This window comes from Botryllus schlosseri, chromosome 6 (assembly GCF_051294905.1).
Source record: "Botryllus schlosseri isolate E-star chromosome 6, Bs_hap1, whole genome shotgun sequence".
Lineage (NCBI taxonomy): Eukaryota > Metazoa > Chordata > Ascidiacea > Stolidobranchia > Styelidae > Botryllus > Botryllus schlosseri.
The window spans coordinates 9,777,692-9,790,592 of NC_137241.1; the positions used below are offsets into that span (position 1 = coordinate 9,777,692).

The following is a 12,901-nucleotide window of genomic DNA, read 5'->3' on the forward strand; positions in this document are numbered from 1 at the left end:
AGCGTTCAAACGTCTCTTCCTTTAGTTTCATACAATATTACAATTTGTGCTTCCGTTTTCGTTGTTCATTTAGTTGGTGTTTAGTTATAAATAGCACTGTTACAATTGCCCCGCAAGGGTGGTACAATTGCCCCTGGGTACGGGGCGATTGTAACATTTGAGCAGCGATTTTTGCGACCCAAAATTTTCATGATTGATTGTTGATTGAGTTCCAATTTAGTTTTCATATCAACTATCGAGTTGTTGGCTTCTTTATATAAAACTTTGGAAGTGAAATTTCTACGAGAAAAACACGTAATGTTGGAAAATACGAAAAGTGTTACAATTGTCCCCGGTCTCCCCCAGATATTCCTGGCACTAACATAATAACAGAAAGAGAAGTCAAATTGATGGATGAACTTTACCAGAAGTATACAAAAGGACATATATATGAAGATTAAATTTGTAGCAAAGAATACCTTTGAATTGTAATTTTTCTATATTTGTACCAGTGTCGAAAATTGAAGTTGGTTTGTGCGGGACATTTTTTTCGATTTGAACAAAATGATTATAATTTTTTCAATTTATACCAAAATGCTCATCAATTCCCGCTACAGGTGATTTTTTTTTCTAGTCATAACCCTAGCGCACAGCCTAGCCCAGTGGTTCTAAACCTTATTGACCCGCGGACACTCCTCAAGCTCGCCTATATGTCCGCGGACTCAAGCTATATATTAACATAAAAATAGGTTTTTTGATTTCTATCCAAGAGAGTTTAACACGGTATCAACAAAAAAAGCAAGCACTGTTTTTCACTCAACACACACTCAATGAGATCCTTGTCCTTGAACTTGCTTGACAAGTTTTTCAAATTCCGGAATTATGGTTGTCAAGGCCCACATCTGATGCCATCTTACGGTTGAAGTCTATTGCGATAATTCTTTTGATCATTGTCACAGTTGAAAAGCTAGATTCACACATGTATATGGTTGGAAAAGGTTATCACTGTTGATGAGGGAGTTCTCGAATACCAAATTTGGACAGTTTACACAGAGCAACAGCAATGAATTGACGTGCAAGCCTAAGCAAGAAGTAACACACGCAAACTGTTGGCAAGCGATCGTCATTCCTCCCCAGACAATGTGTGAAAATAGAAATGGTACTATATGTTAACAAATTAATTCACTGACAGATGCTTACATCAAATTGCATTCACTTGTGAGTGTTGTGAAAGTCCTAAATGATGACACAGAAAAGAGGTGTTAAAGTAACCACATACTATGCTGGATATGATATGCCAGAGTCCTTAACACTTCGACTGTCAACAATCCTAAATTTAGGATTTTACTCAATCCTATAAAGTGCCAGCGATCCTATATTTAGGATATTTTGGAAATGGGTACAGTAAAGTCCAGAATTGGTTCTATCCCCGGATTACGGCTGTGTCCGAGGCTACACTGTTAAAAATATTCTATGCCAAATTACTGGTCTGGTCCTGGCAGCAGTTTTACGACTCTGAGACCAGTAAATTTGAAAAATATTTTCCCGTAAATATTATTGACCGTAATTTATTTTAACAAATACTGACTGTTAAAATTTTTACGGAATACTCCCGTTACTTGATGTAACGGAAAACGGCTGTAATACCAAGTTACTGGTCTAGTCCAGTGCAGCAGTTTTACGCTGATGAGACCAGTAAATTCGAAATAACTCTCCCCGTAATATGATTTTACATAAGCTGACCGTAGGAAATTTTACGGAACATTTCCGTAACCTAAGGTAACAGAAATCTGCTGTAATATCAACATACTCGTCTGGTCCCTTGCAGCAGTTTTACGTTCCTGAGACCAGTAAATTTGAATCAGGTTTATTTGGTGCGGGAACACGTAAAAAAAAAAGTAAGTGTGGATAATGACGGAAATCCAGTCTTTCTTGTGGAGATCATCGGTCAGCAACTGCCTGAATGAAGAGGGCTTCATCAAAACTTCAGCAGCAGTTGAAGGACTGTACTTTGGGCCATGCTCTTTTGTAGGTTCTTCTATAATCTGAACAAAGATTATGCTGTCACCAACACCGTTACAATTTGGAAACTTTGAGACGCTATAGTATGACATACTGCGACTTTTCATTTTCTTGTCAATTTCTCAAATAATGATGGCCTAGGATAGCGATGTCGAACATATAGGCCAGCAGGCCGCATGCGGCCTGCGAAGCAATTCTGAGTAGTTTGAAAAACCCCTGTATTACCCAGCACATTTTCTAACAAATGTTGAGATATTATTGTAAGAAATGCTTCCCGCAAGGCCACAAATGTCAAGATCATAGACCGCAATATAATTATCCGACAGTGGTGTTATGGTTTTACTCTAGTCGTCATCAGGAACAAGTTGGTGATACTGACATCCAATTCCAAAAACTCCAAAAAGTGCACACTGAGTTCATATTTTTATGAAGAAATGAGCCAAAAAGTAGTTATTCGTGAAGTGAAAAAAAACTGTTATATGCAGGTCGCATGGAGAATATAATAGTTATAAAAAATACAATTCAAATATAGTTGGTCGCACTGCTGTATCACTTCTACTCAAAGGCCCCAGACAGACAGAGAAACCCGAATGACGATTAATAATGAGCCAAATTCTAACGTCTGGTTTACAATTAAATCACTTGTGTTCCTCAAAGCGCATACGATGAGTTAACGGCAGTTTACGATTAAAACAAAGGGAGCATATGTCAGCTTATTCCGTGGTTAGAGTCAGTGTTTAAGCGGTTGAATTCAAACGATCAATCTTTGAATTTTTGCCAAACTTCCGTTGTTTGCGAGTAAAGGTGCTGCTAGAATATATCCATCTGATATGATCGTGAATGTTATGTAATATACCAAAATGTATACAGGATTGATAATAAACTATTCAAGCGAAAAGTAAGGTCGGGCGTTTTGATGTACCGTAACATTTTGGAATGATTTGACTGATCCGGCCCGCGAGCGGTTTGAAAGTTTGAATCTGGCCAGCGACGCAAGTTGAGTTTGGCCTAGGACTTCGTACCTGAATCATCTTTTCCAGCGTGATTGCAAACTTTTCTGGCAATACTCCTTTGCATCGCACGTCCAATGTATTTCGCACGGCATCGTGCTAGAAGCGAGAGGCGAAATGATCCCTTTCTATCACATAAGCATTCGACGTCATGATTCATAATGCCATAACGCTTCCATTTTCGTGTAGTTCAATGTCAGAAAATGTAATACATTCTTATAAGCCATAGCTTCTGTTCACCATTAAACTGTAACGAAAATACATACGTCTTCAGAAACAGGACTGAGAATAACTTGCCAGATTTGAGCTCGGATACTGCTATACCTACAATATCTGCTATTAACACCTGCAATATTCTAAGGCTAGAGTTAAGCTGTGGCTTCGAAACCCTGAATATCTTACAGCATGGAAAACTGAATTCATTCAGTTTTCCATGCTTACAGCAACGCATCTTGTTATTATCCAATACGAAAACATGGCGTCGATATAATATCTGTCTCGGAACATTCAGCCGCACGTGCTCAGGCTCAGATATGTCTGACGTCTGACGCCACTATGTCTGGAATATGTATGACGTCACAATGTACTGTTCGCTCGAGCAGCTACGAATTCATGATCAAACAATTCACAAGGCCATTCGCAGGAAAAAGGTAAAGGACGTCTACTCTCGTCTGAATGGCAAAGGAGCATGGCGGCTAAACACCAGCTCCAGTGTTTCGATATATAGTTTGCATCATACATGCGTTAAGGAGACCACTGTGATTCTAATAGAATTCTCGGAAATTATATATGTTCATGTGAAACACAAAAAATAGCAGGGGCATCATGGTATTTTTCAGTTTATAATTTTTACCAGAATTCGGAAAACCACTTGCCAGATTTTACAATATTTTTTTGGTGACAGTTATCGGGATACCTGATCAAGAATGCGACTCAATCAGTAAACACAGGTACCCAACTGTAACACAGATTTGCAATAAAAATGGTTTGAAATAACTTAGGAATAGGAACAGACCAGAATCACAACCAATTCGATGAAATATCACGTTGTTCAATACATAGACACATTTGAATTTCCGACGAAGTCGATACATATATAATTGAGATATTACCCATGCTGGGACCGTAAAGGAAGATGTTCAACCCCATCAGTGGACGTAAGTACCCCTAATAAAGAATTATTGACAAACAATAAGCTTCGGAATAACTCAGGAACAGAACAGAATCCAATCGAATTCGGTGGAATATCGCGTCGTTCAATCCATAGATACACTTGAATTTCTGACAAAATCGGCACATATATAATTAAAGAATTACCCATGCTGGGACCCTAAAGGAAGATATTCAACCCCATCAGTGGACGTAAGTACCCCTAATAAAGAATTATTGACGACCATTAAGCTTCGGAATGACAATGGAACAGAACACAATGCGAATGAATTCGGTGGAATATCGCCTCGTTCAATACATAGACACCCTTGAATCTCCGACGAAATCAATACATATATAATTGAAGAATTACCCATGCTGGGACCCTAAAGGAAGATATTCAACCCCATCAGTGGACGTAAGTACCCATAATAAAGAATTATTGACGACCATTAAGCTTCGGAATGACAAAGGAACAGAACAGAATTCGAATGAATTCGGTGGAATATCACCTCGTTCAATACATAAACACACTTGAAATCCCGACGAAATCGATTCGACATCTTCCTGTCTATTCATTGTATCGCATTTTTTGTGGTGTATTGAACTGATAAAATTGCTAATAAATGATGATGATGATGATGGAATATCACCTCGTTCAATACATAAACACACTTGAAATCCCGACGAAATCGATACATATATATAATTGAAGAATTACCCATTCTGGGACCCTAAAGGAAGATATTCAACCCCATCAGTGGACGTAAGTACCCCTAATAAAGAATTATTGACGATCATTAAGCTTCGGAATGACAAAGGAACAGAACAGAATTCGAATGAATTCGGTGGAATATCACCTCGTTCAATACATAAACACACTTGAAATCCCGACGAAATCGATACATATATATAGTTGAAGAATTACCCATTCTGGGACCCTAAAGGAAGATATTCAACCCCATCAGTGGACGTAAGTACCCCTAATAAAGAATTATTGACGATCATTAAGCTTCGGAATGACAAAGGAACAGAACAGAATTCGAATGAATTCGGTGGAATATCACCTCGTTCAATACATAAACACACTTGAAATCCCGACGAAATCGATACATATATATAATTGAAGAATTACCCATTCTGGGACCCTAAAGGATGATATTCAACCCCATCAGTGGACGTAAGTACCCCTAATAAAGAATTATTGATGATCATTAAGCTTCGGAATGACAAAGGAACAGAATAGAATCCGAATGAATTCGGTGGAATATCGCCTCGTTCAATACATAGATACACTTGAATTTCCGACGAAATCGATACATATATAATTAGGGAATTACCCATGCTGGGACCCTAAAGGAAGATATTCAACCCCATCAGTGGACGTAAATACCCCTAATAAAGAATTATTGACAAACAATAAGCTTCGGAATAACTCAGGAACAGAACAGAATCCAATTGAATTCGGTGGAATATCGCGTCGTTCAATCCATAGATACACTTGAATTTCTGACAAAATCGGCACATATACAATTAAAGAATTACCCATGCTGGGACCCTAAAGGAAGATATTCAACCCCATCAGTGGACGTAAGTACCCCTAATAAAAAAATTATTGACGATCATTAAGCTTCGGAATGACAAAGGAACAGAACAGAATCCGAATGAATTCGGTGGAATATCACCTCGTTCAATACATCAACACACTTGAAATCCCGACGAAATCGATACATATATATAATTGAAGAATTACCCATGCTGGGTCCCTAAATGAAGATATTCAACCCCATCAGTGGACGTAAGTACCCCTAATAAAGAATTATTGACAAACAATAAGCTTCGGAATAACTCAGGAACAGAACAGAATCCAATCGAATTCGGTGGAATATCGCGTCGTTCAATCCATAGATACACTTGAATTTCTGACAAAATCGGCACATATATAATTAAAGAATTACCCGTGCTGGGACCATAAATGAAGATATTCAACCCCTACCCATGCTGGGACCCTACCCATGCTGGGACCCCTTCGGAAGAAGTATTTTGTTTTTGTAAAATGCCATACAATGATGGTGACTTCATGGTACTTTGTCAAATCTGTAACTGCTGGTTCCACCCTCACTGTATTTTCGATCAGGACAGTTTAGAGGTTACTTTCGAGGATATTCAATGGGGAAGGTGCAACATGGTCTGTGACAAGTTTAATGTAGCCGATTGCAACGACCGCGTCAATCGCTCCTGGCACACGTTCTTCCATAAAACTTCTCAAGTGTCTCCTAGCACCGATTCTGAGACCACAATATGTTACCAAATTTCCAAGCCAGACATTTGTGATTCTCCGGAAAAAATCACATTACCTGACGACTTGGACGTTTCACGGCAGACGCCAACGATTTCAGTTACCGAAGATTCATTCGTTCCGTGCTCTGAATCAGATACTTTGGATTTTAATCAAGCGCTCCAAACAAACACCACTAACATTTCCACGGCAGAGCCTCCATCGTGCGACAACGAACCATCACTTCCATCGCAGAAGCGAAAGGTCCCAGTTGAACAATTGACATCAAGTTATTTTTGCGAAAGTGACGACGATTCATGGATAAAGCACGACACTTTAAAAAATCTCGGCAGCTTTAGCAAGGACTTGGTTTTGGCAGAGGAAGATATTAACATGACACATTCGTGGTCAATTACTACCGAGGAATGGTCTAAAATGAGTGAGGGACGATCAAAACATCGCTTCGACAAAGGATCGCATTACTATATTGCAATGTTTCGCCACGTAAAATCAGTTTACGATAAGTGTGTGCCAGTAGTGAAGAATCACTACCTGAAGGCACCAAAAGTGACTCCTTTCGAAGCAAGTGACAATGACTTGTATCACGAAGGATACATAAACTTTTGCTGTGCTCACCATAATTGCTGTGAATGCCAAGTCAGTGGGCTTATTGATATTTACAACACTCAAACAAGCGTGTTGTGCGATTTGACAATTACAGGCGTGCTTAAGCATTCCAAGAATTGTGCACGTTCACGGCCAGTTCGGGGACCCGAGAAAGAGATGTTGCAGAAACAACTTGATGGAAGATCCGCAACCAAGGTGAACCGAGAGCTAAGAGATCAGTTATCGGAAACGGAGCGAACGTTTGGCTCTCATATTAACGCTCCTACCCCTTCAGTTTTGAGACAGTTGAAAAGTAAAATCGATGAGCCTGCGACTGGACAACAGATATGTTCACCAACTTGAAATTATTGGCAGAACGATATCGTGATAGCGGGTCACATTTCATCAGACATTGGGAGGGGTTTCCTTCACCCGGAATAACACTCTTCAGCAAACGTCAACTCAAGCTTTTTCGGGACATCTGTCGGAAAGACATGCTTTATTTCGACTCGACATCGGGGATAACAAAATCCAAATCCGGTCAGCCGATGTATCAAATTTACACTTTGCTCGTGCGCTGTCCCTATAAAGGACATGCTGGATTACCTATTGCAGCCTACATCTCGGCATCACACACCACACACAGCATAATAACATTTCTAGGACGTTTCAAAGAAGCTCTACCGCCCAAATCTACCCCTAGAATGGTATTGATAGACGGTGCACTTGCATTGTGGAATGCAATGCTGGCCATCTATTGTGGCGAAACCAGATTAAAATATTACGAGCGGGTCTACCGGATCGTAACGGGCACGGCTCATGAAGGTGACATGGATCTAACCTTTGTCCTCAATTGTCTGAGTCATTGCATGAAAGCAGCATCGCTTATGTGTAAAAAGTATTACATCATCAAATACCGAAAGGAGGCCATGTATTGGATCAGTCTATTGTTTTTGTCCAGTACTATTGAAGAATTGGATTCCGTTATTTGGAATTTGTGTGGCATCCTTCTTCCGCGCCAGAAATCTGCAGGTGTTTTATCTAGTTACAGGAGTCTGATCGAACACCAAAGCGTAAAACGAGTCTACCCTTCACCAATTGAAAACGAGGAATTCGATCCGCACGCTAACAAAGGAGTTTTTTTTCCAACGTGGATTCGCTTGATCGAAAGCAGGAGTTGGAGTCGCCATTTAACGCAAGATACAAAAAACTTATCGGGGAATTTAAAAACAGCAAGGAATATAAAGATGGAAACAATGAGGACCAGTGGACAGAAAGAAATCCGTACTTCTCCGAAGATTTCCTCGACAAGCTGCAGACAATAATTTTCCCGAGACTTGGTGCCACATCAGCACTTCTCCTTGGCGATTTATCAAGGCATGCGGCTAACGTAGACGACGATTCACAGTACGCAAAATACAGCAAATACTATCGTGCGATTGAAACGCAAAGCACAAAAAAAGGCGTACAATCCATCTGCTCTGCGAATCGCACGCAAGGTATTGTGGAAGAACATTTTTTCCAGTTGAAAAATATATACTTTGCTACCACAGCGAAATGTTCGCTGGATAAATTTGTAGTGAAGTACGAAAAAGAAATTTCAATTTCATGCAAATTGTTCAGCGACACTATCCTGCACGAAGGTTTCAGTCGTTGCCGCTCAAAGAAACCGAAAAGAGGTGCGCTTGTGACTGAAGTGAAAGAAGCGCAAACGCCAGTCAAGGTGATTAAATCAGTTCACAAGAAACGCAAGCAAAGGGATACCGGATATTATATATCAAAACGAGCTGTAAAAGATCTGCACTGTGTCGCAATGACAAATCCAAATTCAATTTCGGAAGACGTCATCCTGCGCAGACTAGGCAATCTAAAAAACGGACGACTGGACAGCAACATTCAGCCAGCTGAATTCATCAAGGCCCAATCATTTTCAGACTCATTGTGGCAAGATTATAACCACATCCCCAAGCAATTCAGAGAAATGGCGATGACCACCGCGGACGACGAAATTATTACTTGGCTTGATGTTTACTCAGTTTGTTCGGAGCCAAGTAGCGATGTTCTGGATAACATTCAGAAATGCGTCACCAATACCACCTACGGAGGTTGGCTCACATCAGAAATTGTTTCCACATACGTGCGGCAGTGCATTCGAAGGCTAAACAATCAATTTGACCATGCAATTGGTGGTTTTTCAAAAATTATTGATAATAAAGTGTTGCTGCAAGATAATTCAAGCCTCGATTCAAATTCATCGGCACTATCACTGGCAACCAATTTATTCGACAACAAGGGCTGCCTTTTCGACATAATTCTTCTTCCGATTTTGCATAAACAACACTTTATGCTTCTTTGGTACACGAAAAGTACAAATGTCTGGTACTTGCTGGATTCATCCAGTATTCCAAGAGCTGGGGAGGCCCAAACGATTCAAAGGCGACTGCGATGGGCCATGAATCGCGCTAAATTGGCAACAACAGAGCTGAAGGAAGCAAAGTGTAAAGTGCTGAAAGTAATCCACCAATCCGACAGCAAAAGCTGTGGTGTGTGTGTATGCCTTGCTGCGCGAGTAATTTGCACAATGGGAAGAATTGAATATGAAACAAATCAAGAAAGCTTCAGGCACTGGATATTGTATGACTTGCTGTGCTCTTCGCCCGTACTGCATCCTGATGTCAGCACGTCCCAGAAAAAATGCTTGAACGAAGGTTAGTTGTTGCCTACCACGCGTGTCGCGCATGCATATAACTGATTGGCTATAGGTGTAGGCTACTTGAAACAAAAATACATTTTCGAAAGAACAAGCGCGTTTCAGATTACGAATTAAACTCGCGAAAAATAAATAATGATAAAAATATACTTGAATGAAATCCATGCCAGGGATATTCCACAATCGAAAAAAAATTTGTAATTGACCAAATTTTTTACTTTTATGAATTTTTTACAGTCAGAGAAACTAACCATTGCGAGGAGGCCGCATTTGCGTCCACTGCGTCTCCCAAATGCAATGGAAATATTTCATTGCAGCAGTCAGGTAACTATAAATTGATATAATCATAAAGCCAATCATTTACCCTTATACTACCTCGTTTCATTTTAAGCGACCAAACATGCAGAGACTGAGCCACCAGTCAAGTTCACAGGTATCATGATGAGTAAATGTTTCGCGTTTTGTGTAGGTACAATATCCAGTTTTCTGCAATGATTGTTTAAATTTTCTGCTCTATATATACGGTAGCGCGGAGCATTTTCTCATTTTTGGCCGGAGCCGGATGAGTACTTTTTCTGACACTGCCGGAGTTGAATCGGAGCTGGTTCAGTACTCTTTACTAATAATATGACAGTCTTACCCTCTTCCTACCTCGAATCTATAGTTAAAGTGAAACGTTCACGGAAATAAACCATATGTCCAATTCAAGTTGACATAATTACTTCAGATAAGGGTTGGCTTTGATATTTGAGTTTTTATTCTCCTGTTTGCATTGTCTCAATCAATATTCAATGCCATCATGTGAGTAGATAATTGTTATCAGAGTTTTTCGAACCGGCTCATGGTCATTTCTAGAATCTGGCCTAGAAGTCGGACCAGAGCTTTAAATTACAGGATCGGACTAGGACCATGCAATTTGTTGATTCGCTCCGCACTAATATACGGCCTCTTCTGCAGGAAGATAAAACTCCGTGTCGTAGATATGAGAGAGCATGTTGGCTACTTTGTTTCTCATATTTTACGAATTTACGATGTATTAATTGTGATAATAAAGTAATTTAGATTGACCAAATTATTTAAATTGAACTGTTTCAAATACATATATTATAAATATATATGTTTATTCACTCAGATATCAGATTGTTGTGGTTATCACCCATCAGCAACCGAGTGGAAGCTGTTGTCGGTAACGTATGTGTAACAAGACGGAGCTTGTGCTTTCTGTCGCATCAAGGGTGGCTAGATGATCAGGTTCGTCAGACAATACAATTTATGATTTGCTCAGTTTAAAATTCAAGGAATATTGTTTACGCAGATTATGGATGCTACGATGGAGGGATTGTGCATAAAGGTAATTTCGTTGATTTTACTACATATATATTTCTTATAAATATACTATAACTTGTAACATTCTGTTAATGGTAGGCCGGAAAAAGCGGCAGCTGTGTTTCGTGTCATTACTCGACAAAATGGTGGTACAACGGTTCCTACTGTGCCTTAAACACCGGAATGCTGGTACGAAACTATTAAATTATTTACCTGTGGTCAGCATCTATAGTAACCAACTAATCTTACACTCATAAATTGGAGTTACATTGGAAGTGAGATTCTGCAATTATACTCTACAAGTAGCACAGTCAATAACGACGTAAAATATCAACCCGGTATTATATATTTAGTGGTTTTTGGGGCCATCACAAAGAGGACTTCGCAACCCCCGGATGGACTATAACCTCTTGCTCTCATGCTTCGCAAGAAGATGGCTTCAACTGTGGTGTTCTCGTGCTGAAGGTAGGCCTTGCAATCATATATATTCGAAATTTATCATTCATGTTATTTATCGGGTCAAATGTGAATTGTATATTGCTTATTATATTGCAACAAAAATTTGGTTACTTCATGCTGGCTTATCATATAGTATCCCCGAATACTAAACCAAGTGCAATCAGGAAATGAGGTAGCCCAAGATCTCAGAGTATGGGGAGAAATATTCCGCCCACACAATCATTTACCTTCTAGTCACACCGAGCAATGAGTATATTAGCGCTATTTCATACACTATGGTTTGAAAGTGACATCTCCTATTATATTTATACATCATACTCAAATAAAAACATCTTTAATCGAGACGATGGTTCCCATAACACTATACGTGGTTAGGCCATGTGATTGATTGTAAATATTATTTTATTGGACAGTTTGCAAAGAATTTATTAGGCAATGACGGCTTCAATTTTTCTGCAAAAACTGAAGATTGCAGAAGATATCGAGAAGAAATCGGAAACATGTTGCTTGAGCTAACTGGTATGCTGAAACCTCGTATTAAAATTTGTTTCATCAGAAATATGACCATATGTTTATTTTTCAACCATACAGATGAGACAAACCTTCTCAGAAATCGATGAAGGTAGGTACTACTATTACTACATGGTTTTCTGTGGCTCAGCGATTCCTGACTTGGAATCTAAGGACCCTTAGGATGTCTGCGAAGCTGTATTACGGATTTATCGATATACGACGAGTCCGCTTCCGAATGAGCTGTGGAGGCAACATAAACCATCAATAAATAGACACATAGACACATATCCTTGATCCCGATGGTGTCAAGGCGTTAGAGGTTTATTGTGATATCGCTTCCCACTCAAATTTCATGTAAAAATATTACACTATACTTGACTTACTCCATGACACGATCTTTTAACAACAGGTGTGGGGGAATTCGGAATTTAACTCTGCCTGCCATCTTCACATCACCACCGATTGCAAACGCTACCATGTCATGTATGCAAGACGATCGTTTGCTCATGCGAATGCTATAAATTTATCATTATTGTTATTGCTATTACAGTGTGTTTACTAAATTCTACATTTCTTTGATTAAACGTGATTATAATGCATTTTCATTTGATTTATTCGATTTTGCTCTGTTCCCGGGCTATTCCGAACCTCAATGTTCGTGTTCTATTTGGGTACATACGTCCGCTGATAGGGTTGACTATCTTCCTTTAGGGTCCCAACATGGGTAATTCTTAAATTATATATGTGCCGATTTTGTCGGAAATTCATGTGTGTCTATGTATTGAACGACGCGATATTCCACCGAATTCGATTGGATTCTGTTCTGTTCCTGAGTTATTCCGAAGCTTA

General features: G+C 39.4%; 1 long non-coding RNA gene across 1 annotated transcript; it reads right to left on the reverse strand.

The window, feature by feature from the left end:
- Positions 1-1,830: 1,830 nt before the first annotated feature.
- LOC145441753 (uncharacterized) lies at positions 1,831-3,413 on the reverse strand. Its single transcript, XR_013915885.1, has 2 exons — positions 3,024-3,413; positions 1,831-2,024 (listed from the first exon to the last, which is right to left on the reverse strand). It is a non-coding gene; the product is annotated as an uncharacterized LOC145441753 (long non-coding RNA).
- Between the last annotated feature and the right edge of the window lie 9,488 nt (positions 3,414-12,901).